Source organism: Equus quagga, chromosome 14 (assembly GCF_021613505.1).
Source record: "Equus quagga isolate Etosha38 chromosome 14, UCLA_HA_Equagga_1.0, whole genome shotgun sequence".
NCBI lineage: Eukaryota > Metazoa > Chordata > Mammalia > Perissodactyla > Equidae > Equus > Equus quagga.
The window spans coordinates 72,409,641-72,427,002 of NC_060280.1; the positions used below are offsets into that span (position 1 = coordinate 72,409,641).

General features: G+C 36.9%; 1 pseudogene; it reads right to left on the reverse strand.

The window, feature by feature from the left end:
* Positions 1 to 2,155: 2,155 nt before the first annotated feature.
* LOC124225605 (olfactory receptor 8B3-like) overlaps positions 2,156 to 17,362 on the reverse strand; it is a 41,596-nt pseudogene continuing 26,389 nt past the window's right edge.

Genomic DNA, 17,362 nt, shown 5'->3' on the forward strand with positions numbered 1-17,362 from the left:
CTACCACTCCCAGGACTGGTGGAACAAATAGAAAGAGGGAGAGGCTACAGAAATTCTAGAATCTCAGAGGAGAAGTTCTATGGGATTTGTGCTTGGGTTAATGGAGAATTTGGAGGTTCCCTCTGACCTGTACTTTGACTGCTGAAGTAGAGGCTCGGACCACAGTGCAGTTCTAAAAATTCTTAGTCAGATTGATAGGAAGTTCCTAAGCAAAGATGCAATATCATAAGAAACCCATGTTACACAGAAATTGGCCAGCTTTTGTATGACAACCCTGCTAAGCCATTAGCAGGGAACATCTCAGAGTAAGCATGGTCTCTGTTTGAACAGTATGTTGGATCCAAAGAAGTATCAGCTACAGACTCTCACTAATGATGCTCCTCATAGCTGGTTCTCTTGAAAGGGAGCTGAACAGCACAGCTATGGCTGCTACAGTCTATCCCTCAAAAAGTGAGTTGTACTCCAAAGTTCTTTATCATTTATTTACTTATTTATTATTCTTGTTATTTATTATTATATTTTGTTAATTATTACTTATCACAATAAAATTTACTATCGTTATTTGAACAAGATAAGACTATTCAACAAGAATTTCTCGCCTTCCAATATGTCTGACATTCTAAATAGGCAAATGGGAAAGGCATTTGAGAAATAAGGAAATCACAGAAAACAGCATCCTCTTTAAATATGCTTATTATCTTATTGATGAGACAAGGTGCTAAGGTCAAATTTTGAATCCTAAACCCCATAGGTGATGATGTTAGGTGGTGGGGCCTTTAGGATTCATGAAGACGGAACCTTTGTGAATGGGATTCGTGCCTTATAAAAGAGTCTCCGCAGAGATCACTGACCCACCCCTTCGACCTTGTCGGCCTATAATAAGAGGTGTGTGACTCAGAAGAAGGCCTTCATCCATTCATGCTGACACCCTGATCTTGGACTTCCACTCTCAAGACTGTGGGAAATAAATTTCTGCTGTCTATAAGCCACCGAGGCTGTGATATTTTGTTACAGCAACCCAAATGAACAAAGACACAGATTTAAAGACGCTCACAAAATATTGCTAGAAATATAGTTTATCATTAATATACATCATTTTTATGATAAACCTCATTAGATAAGTAACACAATGTTTAACATGTTTCTTCTAACTTAATGTGCAATATTTTCCTTTAAGCACTAAATAGGAAACTCTACAGTAAGGACTACATGCTCTTTTTCAAAATATTAGATGTCATTTTAGATAGTAATGAATGCACATTTTATAATAGACCAGTTACCCGACCTATTGAGATCCTAAGATACATGTGTATTATGCCTTTAATCATACTCTGTTAATGGTCCTTGGCAATAAAAGGTGGAGTTATGTTTATTCTCTTCAACGTTAAATGAACTGGGCTGATAGAGGCTCTTAAAAACAGGTGGCACACGGTACAGATTTTGCAATTCTCAAAAACAACGAGAAAGGACAGAATATAAAAAGAAAATTGGTTAGAAAAATAGAACAAAAGGAAAAGATCAGAAGGATCTGATTATACTTTAAGTGATATGCAGTTTGCAATGAAGACATTTCATTAAATCCTGTTGCCTATATCAGCAATAATATTGATAAGAATGAGAATGTTTCTATAGTATTTGGCACTTTTGTGTTCAGGTGAACAGGTTGTAATTTTAACTTTCAGTGACTTATGAAAACTTATTTGTCCATATTAGGAATAACCCAGGAGACAAGATGGGGAAAACATAAATGTATATTTTTTCCTTTATAAACATGATCCTGGTTATTTAGTAAACTGGTATGAGGTGTGAGAGATACCAAGGCAAAAAATGAGACAAGATCATCTTTAAGGTAAATAGCAAGACAAGTCTATTACACCACACATAATGCAGTCTGCAGAAGCAACATGGTTATGGACAAACCTAATCTTGAAAAACACCAATAAAATTAAATAAAAAATTGAATTACTTTATATCATTGCTGCTCTGAATTTGAATATGTTTCTCCTCTGGATTTTAAACAGTGCTTTCCTCAGTGTAACTGTGATATCCTTATTCCTCAAACTGTAGAGCAAGGGATTCAGCATGGTTATGACATTATTACAAAAAAAGAACAGAATAAAATTTTCTCAGGTCCATAGATCCAGGAGATGAATATTTAAGAAACATGAATGCTGGTGACCCCCTAAAAAGAGAAAGAGTAAGATGTTGGAGCTACACGTACTGAAAGTTTTGAACTGCCTTGAGTGGATTTGATATGGACACTGTTATTGAGGATAAAGATATAAGAAACTAGGGTGGTAAAATTGGCTAGTGATATTAATTGCTCTGAGAATGAGCATACTATCTTATTGACATAGGTGCTGGTAAAAGAAAGTCAGAGGAGAGGAAGGATGTCCCACATGTAATGATTGATGATATTGACATTGCAGAAGGTTAGTCAAGCATACACCCTGTGTGGGCAGTGGCACCACAAATCCCATCACATATGCAGCAAAAGTAAGCAAAAACAATCCTGATGGGGCATGGTGACCTTATATGACATGGATTACATATGACCACATAGTGATCATAGGCCAGTGAGGTCAACATACAGCATTCAGAGATGACAAAAATGAGAAAGAAAAACAGCTGAGATATATGCACTTGATGTAGGATATGATATTCTTCTTTAATACAAAGTTCATCAGCATCTTGTGGGTAAAAACAGAAGGGTAACAAGGATCAATGAAGGATCGGTTGAAGAGAAAATAGTATGTGGGGTTGTGGAGGTGAGAATTTAGACCAATAAAGTGATCAAGCCAAGGGTGCCCGCCATACTGACAATGCAAATCATTAGAAACAGGTTAAAATGGATTTTCTAGAGCTCTGGATGGTCTGTTAATCCAGCAAGAATAAAAGTCAGTCACTAAGGAGTCATGTCTAGCCAGCATTCTCAACTTTGGGAATCTATGAGAACAGAAGAAAATTTCATTAATGGAGACCCCAGCTGTGTTCTTACAAACTCTCATTTATGAGAAGGGGACTCAGACTGGCACAAAATCGAATAAATGCTCCATTGTTTCACAGGTTCTGAGTGTACTACCACGCACCCTTCAAAATTAGCCATGAATCACTTCCTGTTGGGGATACGTTCTGAGAAATGCATCGTTAGGCAATGTTATCATTGTACAAACATCATCAAGTCTACTTAGAAAAATCTAGATGGTATAGCTGACTACACTCCTGGGCTACATAGTAATAATCTTGTGAGATGTACATGCACTCTGTCGTTGATTGAAACTTTTTTATGCATTGCACGACTGTAAATCACTGTCTTTTGCTGCGTGAGCTGCTTGTGACAAACAGCTGCTCCTATCTTTACTGGAAGATAGAGGAATGGAGTGACTGAGGAACAAGACTCTCTGCTGATGAGCTTCTGTATTGGGGATGTATCCTGCGTCTCTCCCTCTCCTTCACCTAATCCTTCACTCCCTGGTTCCTATCATGTTTCCAACATCCTACCAGATAACTCAGCTCTCCTGTGATGACCATCAAGAAAGAGAGAACTCCTCTAGGACAGAGACCGTACAGATATTCTGCTTCCTAAAAGGAAGTCTCTCACAGTTTATAGGGTTTGCAGATGCTTTACTACAAGATTCCATGAGATCAGTAATTTGAGGAGAGCCTTGGCAACCTAAGATTTATAATTAACCATACACTCCTGTGTTTCTACACATTGTTTTCCTTTGTTCCATTCCAGCTGGACATGAGGGTGAGTGTGCTTTCCTTGGTTTTCTAGGAGGGCATGAAAGAGAAACATATTTATTTTGAGTGCTGAGTAAATTAGTTATTTTTGTGAAAATGTATCAAGCTGTATATTTATTATGCCATGTAAAATTTTCTATATGTATAGTATATTTAAATAATTTTTTTTAGAAAAAATAAATCTGTTTTTCTGATGTTGGCATTTTCTGGATCTGTCACTTGGAACTGCTTTAGTTATCCTGCAACTGGACTGATGATGAAGCCAACATAGAGAGGTATGTTGAGAGCAATGCAGCCAGTAGAGTCAAAGCTTCATACATTTGAGTTTCTTATTATTCAATATAAATACATTTCCTCATTTTTCAGCATCCGAGAGAGTGAGAAAAAAATAAAAACTTGATTAACTCACTCTCCTTCCTTTGAGGAACTCAGTGCTGACACTTTTTGCAAGTTTCACCTTCACTGTCCTGGAAGAACTGGCTTTGGAGATATCAAAGATGAGCAGATGTAGCTACAGAATCATTTTCTCCTTTTATTGGCAAAAAAGTTAAAGCATAGATCTCACAGTCTGAGTGTTCCCGGAGTCACTCTGAGGTGTAGACAAAACTTGTAGTTATAAATTTACTGAGAGTTTAAAGGGAAACCACAGACATTATGCCTCAGCTACCATGTCATAGAGCACTTGACATTTGCTTAAGTCATGATTTTTTTGACCTGAATAGAAATCCAGGTGAAGCTTTCCCCTTGGACTTTCTCATGGTGGTAAATTCTGCAAGTAAGAAACTGGTGTCTGTGTTTACACCATAATCATGACAGTAAATCTTAATTTCCCATCAAGGACTTTACATTCCCCAGGGCATAGGAGAAGGGATCCTCTGTTGTCCCTTATAAAGATGCTAACGATGAATATCATTGAAAATTTCACTAATTATAATTCTAGGTAACATATAAGTTTTAGTAAGGATATATGAACATTTCAGTAAAGTTTATTTACTATGCCATTTTATTAACATCTTGAGTACCTTTAAATTATCATTGTTTGTGCATACTTTATAAACATATAGCAAAAGGACACTTTTAAAATTGGTTTCAGAGTTTATTGTTGTAATAAAAAGTTATTTGATATAGCAGTCCATTATTCCTTGAAAATTTACTTTGTGTTGTCCTGACTCAATGTCTTTGCCTTTAGCAGATTAAAAGCAAATCAGTAAGAAAAATTTCTGTTAATAGGATTTCTTTTCAAGAAAACATGACTTTAGATTTCCTAGATATGTATTAATTTCTACTTATGCTTGTGAGAAAGCATCTAAATTTTATTTTGAAATGATTATAGATTCCCAAGAAATGGCAAAAATAATGTATCAAGTCCCTTGAACTCCACCCAGCTTCCTACCATGGTGATATCTTCGACAGCTGTAGTATAATAACAAAACCAGGAAATTGACATTGGTACAATAATGTTAACTAGACTTCAGGGCTACAGACATTTTTCAGCTTTCAGTAGTTTTCTGTGCATTGAGTGTTTGTATCGCATATGTTTGTGTGTGTGTGTGTGTCTGTGTGTGTGTGTAGATCTGTTCAGTTTGACTCTTTGTATACATTCACGTAACCACCACCACTGTTAGGATACAGGACTATTCCACCACTGTTTAGGAGCTCCTTCACATTACCTCTTTAGAGTCACACCATCGGCTCCCACCTTCATCTCTGTCTTCTGGCAACCACTAACGTGTTCTACATCTCTATAGTTGAATCTTTTATAGGACAGTTAATGAAATCATGAAATAATTAATCTCTGAAATTGGCCATTAATGTTTTCCCCACATGTTGCATACATCAATGGTCTGCTCCTTTTATCACTAAAGTGAGAGTTGAACTTTACGCCTTGTGTCAGTAATGAGGTGGTACAAATCAGCGCTCTAACTTCACTGGGGTGATGTTCAGGGGTTAACATAGTAAATTTTGCATAATATAATTTTTTAAAAACACTAGTAGGTTTAGAATCAAAATACTCAAGTCCTAGTCTCAGCTCTGCCACTTATAAATTGTGATTTGGAACAAGCCATGAACATCTCTAAGCATCATCTATGTGATGAGAACCAAGATCCCCCTTCTCCATGTACCTCACAGTTCTTCCCTGAGGTACACATAGAGGGACGGATGTGACAGTGCAGAGAAAACTGCAACACAACACTCCTCCTAAGACCAAAAGTAAAATTCTGTGTATGTCTCTGTTTTCTAAGTGAGTCTTTTCAACTTGATGTCAGAAAGACTTTAAACACCCCAGGTGATTTCACCAGCCCTCCCACTCACCAAGAAGATGGGAGTCTCGGTCTCAGAATTTAAGTCTTCCCACACTGAGTGACATTCTACTGTCTATAGGTACATATTTATGTGACAAATTCTGCGTGTAAACTGACTACTTTATCTGGTGCTCAGATGAATATCCAGTGAAATGTCCCAGTGTTCAAGAGACAAACCAGTTGTGCCAGACTTAGGGAAAAATACTGTGTCTGTACCCAACCTGGACGTTTGTTAACAATCAATTTTCAGAAGTAATGGTGACCATATCAGACCAATTTTAGAATCTATCCACATGTAGGATGTAACTCGATTATTTTGCATTTGAAAATCTACCATTATATCAGACTCTTAGATTGCCTTATTTGTTTGTCACATACATCACATGGCCACATACTGTCAGGGACTTAGTAGGTAAAATAGTTTTTTTTTTTAACTAAACAAATGTACAAATGAAGCAGTAACCAGTTTCACTTGAGTCTCAGAATTGCACAAAATGAGAAAGAAAGTGGCAGATCTTAGATCTCTGGAATTCCATCTCACAACAAAAGGGACATTCATATAAATGGAATTTAGAAACTCATCATACTTAGGCCAGAAAAACTCAGTGTTTCCTTATCATCTTTGTTTACCCCTGCTGTCCTGGAAGGGCAATTTCAGGCTTTGAGGGATTGGTAACTTTGATTCTAAGAGGATGCTGCAATAAGCTTAATTTCCTATATGCCCTGGAAATCTTTCTGAATTACAGAACATAATTTCTGAATATGACTTTGAAACTTCTGAAGCTGCAGAAAAAAATGAAGTTTTAATGTTATCACCTTTGTTACTTGATAAAATGCAAATGAATGAATGTGAGATTAATGATGGAATGCAGTTGGTTATAAACAGAGTAGAAGCTTCCTCAGTCTCTTCCCCAGGGAATAGATTCTTTGTGAAAAAGGGAAATAAGGCCATTGTATTTACACCCTATTTTATGATCTCTCTTTAGTTCCTTAGGGACTCAATCCTTTATTCATGTTTTCCTGTCACTCTAGGGATTACACATCACTCAAGACAGATCTAAATATAAATTCCTGTCTTCTTCTCATCTTCATCTCTAGATGAAAATCTATTGAATTGTTTCTTTTCCTCTTCTTCTCATATCCTAAATGCAAAATTTTCTACAAGGGTTCCACCTTCAGGATTCTTTATTTCTTGTCTGAAATTTTTCAAGAATTGCAACTTATCACTTCAACTATTCTCTCTCCTAGACTTTCTCTGAAATAATTTGAAATGTCTTATTTCCCTACTGAAGTTGAACTTTTTAATATCTACTGGAAGTTTCTACCTGACTATTTTTCTGAGACCTAATATATAACATTTCAGTAAGTAAGATCTCTTAACTCTTCTCCTTGTAAAAAAGAATAAGGGCTGTGGAGTTAGTGTGTCTATGAGTCCTACCTCCACTCTTAACTAATTATAATACCTTAAGCAAATTACTTAATCCTTCTTCCTCTGGTTCATCTTTGTAATGTAGGAATAGTAAAAATAGCATCTCTTTCATTGGGTTGTTCTGATGAATGAATGAAGAAATATAAATAAAAGTTGTAGAACAGTGCCTAGCACATAGTAAATAGTCAATTAATGTCAGCTGTCATTATTTATGTTCTCATAAATTCTGACAGATCCTCCATAATACTTATCAGACTTTTTTCCCCTTAATTCCTGTATTCCTCAGTAAACTATAAGTTCTATAAAAACAAACATTTATGTTTTATTTACTTGCTAAGTACAACAGAGTAAAAAGTAGGCACTCAATATTTCTGAAAATTATATTCTTTGGTTGAAAAACCTTCAGAATATTTTCCACATTTCTCACATGCTAAGCTAAAGTCTACAATCACAATGACCTCCATCCTTTTGCCTCAGCCTCCAATATGTCCAGATACTTTTTAGGTTTTAACTTAACTCTTCTACTGAATTGTAGTGACTCCTATTTTTCTAGCTTCTTCACGTACTTCCTCTTATTTACCCATCTACACTACTTCTAGAATAAGCTTGGAAGGCACAGATCTGTCGTTCATTAGTTCAAAACTTTTACTGGTTCTCTATTACCCACTGGACAATTGAAAGTTTATAACAGAAGTATAAGTATCAAAACTATGATTCAGACTCCTTAAAAACTAAAGAAGAAATTGAGTCAAAGTTATTCTTCTTTTCTTCCACAACTTTACAAGGTATAATTGATGAATAAAAATTTTATATATTTAAGGTACATGACCTAATTTTTGGGTATTAGTAAACACCATGATATAATTGCCACAATCAAGATAGTTAAAATAATTATCACCTCACATAGTTAACATTTTATTCTTCATTTTTTTCTTTTATAGTAGGAATATTTAAGGCCTACCTTCTTAGCAAATTTCAAGTATGCAATATAGTATTTTTCATTATAGTCACATTGGTATATAATAGATCTCCAGAACTTACTCATCTTGAATAAAGGAAGTTTTGTACCAGTTGACCAATCTTTTCCCCCTCCTGCCAGACTCTGACGATCACCATTCTACTCTTTGCTTCTATTGGGTTGACTATTTTAGATTCCTCATATAACTTAGATAATACATTGTTTGTCTTCCTGTGACTGGCTTATTTCACTTAGCATAATGCCTCCACATTCATCCACATTGCCAAAATTGCCAAGATATCCTTTTTTATTTTTAAGGCTGAATAATATTCCATTTTGTATATATACACCACATTTTCTTTCCAATCATCCATCAAAAGACATTTAGTTTGCTTCCATATCTTAGCTATTGTGAATAATGCTTCAATGAAAATGGGAGTGCAGAATCTTTTTGAGAAACAGATTTTATTTCCCTTTTAATATACATTAATATACAGTGAGATTGCTGCATCTTAAGTAGTTCTATTTTAATTTTTTGATGAACTTATATACTTTTTTCCATAGTGGATATGTCAATTTTACATTCCAATTAACACTGTACAAGGATTTTCTTTGTCCACATCCACACCAACACTTGTTATCTTTTTGCCCTTTTGATAATAGCCCTTCTGACAGGTGTGAAGTGATAGTTCATTGTGGTTTTCATTTGCATTTCCCTGATGATTAGTGATGTTGAGTACCTTTTCATATACCTATTGGCCACTTGTATGTTTTCTTTGGAGAAATATCTATTCAGCTCCTTTGTCCATTTTTTATATGAGTTAATAGTTTGTTGTTGTGGTTGTTGCCGTTGATTTTGGTATTGAGTTCAGGAGTTCCTTATGTAATTTGGATATAACCTCTTAGCAGATATATGGTTTGCAAATATTTTCTCCCATTCTGTAAGTTACTTTTTCATTTTGCTGGTTGTTTCCTTTACTGTGCGGAAGCTTTTTACTTTGATGCAAGTCCACTTGTCTATTTTTGCTTCGGTTGTTTTTGCTTTTGATGTCATACCTAAGAAAATCTTCACCTAGCACAAAGAAACCTTATTTAAGATGCTATTTTTAGTGCAGTCTTAGATTTACCAAAAAATGGAGAGGAAGGTATATAAATTCCCGTATACGGAATGCCACACATACATAGCCTCCCCAATGAACAGCATGGAAACATTTTCCCTATGTTTCCTTCTAAGTGTTTTACAGTTTCCGGTCTTATGTTTAAATTTTTAATCCATTTTGAATTTTTTCTTTGTGTGTGATATGAGAGGAGAGTCAAATTTCATTCCTCTGCATGTGAATATCCAGATTTTCCAACACCATTTATGGAAGAGGCTACCCCTTCCCCATTGTGTGTTCTTGGCACCCATGTGGAATATCAGTTGATCACAGACCGGTGGGTGTATTTCTGGGCTCTCTGGTATGTTTCATTGGTTTATGTGTCTGTTTTATTCCAATTCTATGCTGTTTTAATTGTACTTGGTTTGTAATATATTTTGTGTTTGTCTAAAATTTATTTTAATTAATTAATTTATTTTCAGATGTACATCATTATATATTTCGAATTCTGTGTAGGTTACATCATGTTCACCACCCGAAAACTGATTATAGTCCATCCCTTCACGTGTGAGCCTAATCACCCCTTTTGCCATCCCTCCTCCCCCCTCTTCTCCTATGGTAACCACCCATCCAATCTCCAATGCTATGTGTTTTTTTGTGATTGTTTTTATCTTATACTTATGAGTGAAATCATATGGAATTTGACTTTCTCCCTCTGACTTATTCCTCTCAGCAAGGTCCATCCATGTTGTCACGAATAGCCGGATTTCATCATTTCTTATGGCTGAGTAGTAGTCCATAGTGTATAAATACCACATCTTCTTTATCCATTAGCCCCTTGATGAGCACCTAGGTTGCTTCCAAGTCTTGGCTATTGTGTATAATGCTGCAGTGAACATAGGGGTGTATGTATCTTCATGCCTTTGTGTTTTCGAGTTCTTTGGATAAATACCCAGCTGTGGGATAGCTGGATCATATGGTAGATCTATCCTTAATTTTCTGAGGATACTCCATACTGCTTTCCATAGCGCTTGCACCAGTTTGCACTCCCACCAGCAGTGTACGAGGGTTCTCTTCTCTCCACATCCCCTCCAACATCTGTTGTTTCCTGTCTTGTTAATTATAGCCATTCTGACTGGAGTGAGGTGATACCTCATTGTAGTTTTGATTTGCATTTCCCTGATAGCTAATGATGTCGAACATCTTTTCATGTGCCTGTTGGCCACCCATATATCTTCTCTGGAGAAATCTCTGTTCAGAACTTTTGCCCATTTTCTAATTGGATTGCTGCTTTTTTGTTGTTGAGTTGTATTAGTTCTTTGTATATTTTGGATATTAACCCCTTATCTGATATATGGTTTGCAAATATCTTCTCCCAATTGTTAGGTTGTCTTTTCATTTTGTTGATGGTTTCCTTTGCTGTGCAGAAGCTTTTAGTTTGATGTAGTCCCATTTGTTCATTTTATCTTTTGTTTCCCTTGCCCCGTCAGACATGTGACTTGAAAATATGCTGCTCCAACCGACGTCAAAGAGAGTACTGCCTATGTTTTCTTCTAGAAGTTTCATGGCTTTGAGTCTTACATTCAAGTCTTTAATCCATTTGGAGTTGATTTTTGTGCATGGTGTAAGGGAATGGTCTACTTTCATTCTTTTGCCTGTGGCTGTCCAGTTTTCCCAACACCATTTATTGAAGAGACTCTCCTTTTTCGATCGTATGCTCTTGACTCCCTTGTCGAATATTAGCTGTCCATACAGGTGTGAGTTTGCTTCTGGACTCTCAATTCTATTCCATTTATCTGTGTGTCTGTTTTTGTGCCAGTACCATGCTGTTTTGGTTACTATGGCTTTGTAGTATATTTTGAAATCAGGGAGTGTGATACCTCCAGCTTTGTTCTTTTTTCTCAGGAATCCTTTGGCTATTCGGGGTCTTTTGTTGTTCCATATAAATTTTAGGATTCTTTGTTCTATTTCTGTGAAAAATGTTGTGGGAACTTTGATAGGGATTGTGTTGAATCTGTACATTGCTTTAGGAAGTATGGACATTTTAACAATGTTAATTCTTCCAATCGAAGAACACGGAATATCTTTCCACTTCTTTGTGTCACCTTCAATTTCTTTCAACAATGTTTTACAATTTTCAGTGTACAGATATTTCACTTCTTTGGTTAAGATTATTCCTGGTATTTTATTGTTTTTGTTCCAATTGTAAATGGGACTGTATTCTTAAATTCTCTTTCTGTTACTTTGTTGTTAGTGTATAGAAACGCAACCGATTTTTGTACGTTGATTTGGTATCCCGGGACTTGACTGTATTTCTTTATTGTTTCTAAAAGTTTTTTAGTGGAATCTTTAGGGTTTTCTAGATATGAAATCATGTAGTCTGCAAAGAGTGACAGTTTCACTTCTTCTTTTCCATTGTGGATCCCTTTTATTTCTTTTTCTTGCCTGATTGCTTTGGCTAGGACTTCCAATACTATGTTAAATAATAGTAGTGACAGTGGGCATCCTTGTCTGGTTCCTGTTCTTAGAGGGATATCTTTCAGTTTTTCTCCATTGAGAATGATATTTGCTGTGGGTTTGTCATATATGGACTTTATAATGTTGAGGTATTTTCCTTCTATACCCATTTTATTTAGTTTTTGTCATAAATGGATGCTGTATCTTGTCAAAAGCTTTCTCTACATCTATGGAGATGATCATGTGATTTTTATTCTTCATTTTGTTAATGTGCTGTATCACATGGATATATCTGTGAATGTTGAACCAACCCTGCATCCCTGGAACGAAACCCACTTGATCAAGATGTATGATCCTTTTAATGTATTGTTGTATTTGATTTGCTAGTGTTTTGTTGAGGATTTTTGCCTGTAATTTTCTTTTTTTGTGTTGTCCTTGTCTGGTTTTGGTATCAGAATAATGTTGGCTTTGTAGAATGACTTAGGAAGCCTCCCCTCCTCTTCAATTTTTTGGAAGGGTTTGAGAAGGATAGGTATTAAGTCTTCTTTGAATGTTTGGTAGAATTCACCTTGGAAGCCATCTGGTCCTGGACTTTTATTTATTGGGAGATTTTTGATTCCTGTTTCGATCTCCTTACTGGTGATTGGTCTATTCAAATTTTCTACTTCTTCTTGGTCCAGTTTTGGAAGGTTCTATGTTTCTAAGAATTTATCCATTTCTTCTAGATTATCCAATTTGTTGGTGTATAGCTTTTCATAGCATTCTCTTATTATCCTTTGTATTTCTGAGGTGTCCGTTGTAATCTCTCCTCTTCCATTTCTGATTTTATTTGAGGCCTCTCTCTTTTTTTTTGGTGAGTCTAACTAAGGGTTTGTCAATTTTGTTTATCTTTTCAGAGAACCAGCTCTTGGTTTTATGAATTTTTTCTCTTGTTTTTTAGTCTCTATTTCATTCATTCCTGCTATGGTTTCTATTATTTCCTTCCTTCTGCTGATTTTGGGCTTTGTTTGTTGTTCTTTTTCCAGTACCTTTAGGTGCACTTTTAGATTGTCTATTTGGGATTTTTCTTCTTTGTTGAGGTAGGCCTGAATTGCTATAAACTTCCCTCGTAGAACCGCTTTTGCTGTATCCCACAGATTTTGGCATGTTGTGTTTTCATTTTCATTTGTCTCCAGGAATTTTTTTATTTCTTCTTTGATTTCTTCATTGACCCAATCATTGTTCAGTAGCATTTTGTTCAATCTCCACATTTTTGTGGCTATTCTGGTTTTCTTTCTGTAGATGATTTCCAGTTTCATACCTTTGTGGTCAGAAAACATGCATGGTATTATTTCAATCTTCTTAAATTTATTGAGACTTGCTTTGTGGCCTAATATGTGATCAATCCTGGAGAATGTTCCATGGGCATTTGAAAAGAATGTGTATTCTGTGGTTTTTGGATGGAATGTTCTATATATATATCCACTAATTCCATCTGGTCTAATGTGTCCTTTAAGGTGAGTGTTTCCTTATTGATCTTCTGTTTGGATGATCTATCCATTGGTGTAAGTGGAGTGTTAAAGTCCCCTATTGTGTTACTGTCTATTTCTCCTATTATGTCTGTTAATAATTGCTTTATATATTTAGGTGCACCTATGTTGGATGCATAGATATTTTCAAGTGTTATATTTTCTTGTTAGATTGTTCCCATTATCATTATGTAGTGCCCGTCTTTGTCTCTTGTTACAGTTTTTTATTTAAAGTCTATTTTGTCTGATATAAGTATTGCTACCCCTGCTTTCTTTTCTTTGACATTTGCATGGAGTATCTTTTTCCATCCTTTCACTTTCAGTTTGTGAGTGTCTGTAGGTCTGAACTGTGTCTCTTGTATGTAGCATATACATGGGTCTTGTTTTTTAATCCAATTGACCACACTATGGTATTCAATTGGAGCATTTAGTCCATTGACATTTAAAGTAGCTATTGATAAGTATGTATTTATTGCCTTTGTCACTTTTTTTCTGCGTGTTTTAATCATTCTTCTCTGTTCCTTTCTTTTTCTCTTGCTCTCTTCCCTTGTGGTTTGATGGCTATCTTTAGTAATATGTTTGATTTCTTTTGTCTTACTTTTTTTCTTGCTTGTTATAGGTTTCTGATTTGTGATTACCATGAGGATCCTACTTAATATGCTATGCATATAACAGTGTATATTGAGCTGATAGACTCTTTAGCTTCACCTATTTCTAAAAGCTCTATTTTTTCGCTCCCCTCCTCCCACGTTATATGTTTTTCAAATAATCTATTGTCTCTTGTTTAATGTGTGTCTATCCATTACCCTCTTATCCTTGAAATAGGTGATTTTAGTACCTTTGTCTTTTAGCCCTCATCTTATCTTCACAGGTAGTTGATCTGTTGCCTTTACTATATTTTCACCTTGACTTAAAAGTGATTTTATTGCCTGGTTTTTTGTTGTTGTTTTGTTTTTTTGATATTTATTTTTATCTCTATTTGTGTCATTGCTTTCCCACTTAATAAGTCCCTTTAGCATTTCTTGCAGAACTAGTTTCTTAGTGATAAAGTTCTTAATTTTTGCCTGTGTGGGAAGCTCTGTAAAGTATTCTTGGCTTTAGGGTTTTCCTTGTAGCACTTTAAATATGTTGGGCCATTCTCTTCTCGCCTTTAGGGTCTCAGCTAAGAAGTCTGCTGATAGCCTGATTGGCTTCCCTTTATATGTCACTTGTGGCCTTTCTCTTGCTGCTTTTAGGACTCTCTCTTTGTCTTTAATTTTAGACATTTTGATTATAATATGTCTTGGTGTGGGCCTCTTAGGGCTTATCTTGTTTGGAGCTCTCTGTGCTTCCTGAATTTGGATGCATGTTTCCTTCCTCAGCTTAGGAAAATTTTCATCTATTATTTCAACAAATAAATTTTATGCCCCTTTGTCTCTCTTTTCTCCTTCTGGGACACCTATAGTCAGAATGTTAGCATGCTTGATATTGTCCCAGAGTTCCCTTAGACTGTTCTCATTCTGTCTAATTCTTTTTCTCTTTTCTGTTCTGCTTAGGTGAGTTCCTCTAGTCTTTCGCCTAGCTTGCTGATCTGTTCTTCTGCTTCCTCTACTCTGCTATTGAGTCCCTCTAGTGAATTTCTCATTTCGAGTATTGTATTCTTCATTTCTGATTGTTTTGTTATATCTTCCAGTTCTTTGCTGATGTGCTCACTGTGTTCATCCATTCTTCTCCCCATATGTCTGAGCACCCTCATGATATTTTGTTTGAAGTCTATGTTGAGTAGGTCACTAGTTTTTGTTTCATTTAGTCCTTTTTCTGGGGTTTTGTACTGTTCCCTTGCTTGGAAAGTATTCCTTTATCTCCTCATTATGCCTCTTTCTCTGTGCTCATTTCTATGTATTAGGTGAGTTGGCTATGTCTCCTGATCTTGGAGAAGTGGCCTTATGTTTGAGATACCTTATGAGGCCCAGCAGTATGCTTCCCTCTTGTCACTAGTCCATAAGAACCAGGAGTGACCCCTTTGTGGGCTACTTGTGCCCTGCTGTGACAGGGTTGCTCCCACTGCAGCTACCCAGAGAGTCTAATCTTTAATTCCCTGGCCAGCTGTTTGTAAATCCAGTTTGGGGAGCCTCAGCACTGTTGGCTACAAAGTCTATCAGCACACTCCTATTGCAGTTTTCCTCTGAATTGGGTTGATACCCAGTGTGGCCGGTTGCTAGGCTCAGGGGCTTACCGGTGTAATAGGCCTCAGTCCTACAAGGCTGTTGTCAGTTCTCTTAGGAGTGCAGCTGAGTGGGGCTGGCCCTTGGCCTGGGGGCACTCAATTGTTTCAGGCTTTGGAAGGTGGGGCTGATCCTTTTTATGGCTATTTGTGAAGCACAGGTCTTTTGATAAGCCTCACTCCCCACAGGACCACAAACACCATCAACACAGTCCTGGTCCACGTACACTTCTCAACCCCCTGGAGCATACCCCAACATCACACTGCAGAGGCCACCACCTATCCACCAATGCCCCCCACAGTTCACCTGGTCCTCACACAGGCCCTGCCCCACAGAGGCAGACACCCTTGCCTGCCTGTAGAGGATCAAGGCACCCTTTCAATGCAGGCTGAAAAGTAGCCTGAGGGCTTTCTGCTAGGTGGGGCTGCTCCCTAGGGTGGGTTGCCTGCACTGGCTGAACTGTATTAAATCTGTGCTTTAGTGAGTGTGGCAGACCCCTGGGCTAACCAGGCCAAGGGATGAAACTCAATGGCACCCACTGGGTATGTGTCTGGACCAGCTCAGAACAATGGCCCCCACCAATGTCAAAGTCTCTGGAGAAGTCCCTCCTCTCACCAAGATGCCCCCAGAGCCCACCAGGTGAGTCTCATTTCACCAAAGGACTGTCAGCCTTCCCTCTGGTGATTTTAGGTTGCTGCAATGAGTGAGTTTGTGCATGGGCCCTTTAAGACCTTGGTCTTTTTGGCTTTCAGCCAATAGCTTTTCTGGGGTATCCTCTCTGCAGTTAATAGCCAGCAAAACCAGACAGTAAGACCCCAGTCTCAGCTGGGCTGAGTCTGAAGTATGCTTATAGCATTATTGCCCCCACTCTGGACCTTACTCCTCCAGGAAGGTCTGCATACCTTAGGGTGGCTCCTGCTTGGCCAACTGAGAAGATCCGCTGCTGCCAAAGGTGGCTTTTTTCCTCTCCAGTTGGAATTACTGCCTCTTCTGTCTTCGTCAGGACTATCCCTTGTTGTGGGGGTTCTTTTTATCCAGTTTTCAGTTTTCAAACTGGGGTAATTGTTGCAAAAAGTGTTGTAACCTGGTTGTGTTCATGGGAGGAGATGAGTTCAATGTTTGCTCACACCACCATCTTGACGAGATCCTTGTAATATATTTTGAAAACAGGAAGTGTGACACATCCAGCTTTGTTCTTATTGCTCCAGATTACTTTGACTATTTGAGACCTTATGTGGTCCCATGTGGATTTTAGTGTAGTGTTTTTCTATTTATATAAAAATGTTGTTGTGTTTTTGATTTTCATAGGAATTGATTGAATCCACAGATCATTTTGTATAATATGGACATTTTAAGCAATATTACTTCTTCCATTCCATGAATATAAAATGTGTTTCCATTTGTCTGTCTTCAATTCCTTCACTGATGTTTTGTAACTTTCAGTGTACAAGTCTTTCTCCTTTTTGGTTGAGTTTATTCCTATTTTATTTTTGTTTGTTGCTATTGTAAATGGAATTTTTTTAAATTTATTTTTCAGATGTTCCATTGTCTATGTACAGAGGTGACTGATTTTTGAATGTTGATTTTGTATCCTGCCACTTCCTGGAATTCATTTATCAGTTCTAACAGTTTTGTGGTATCTTTAGGGTTTTCAGATAATTT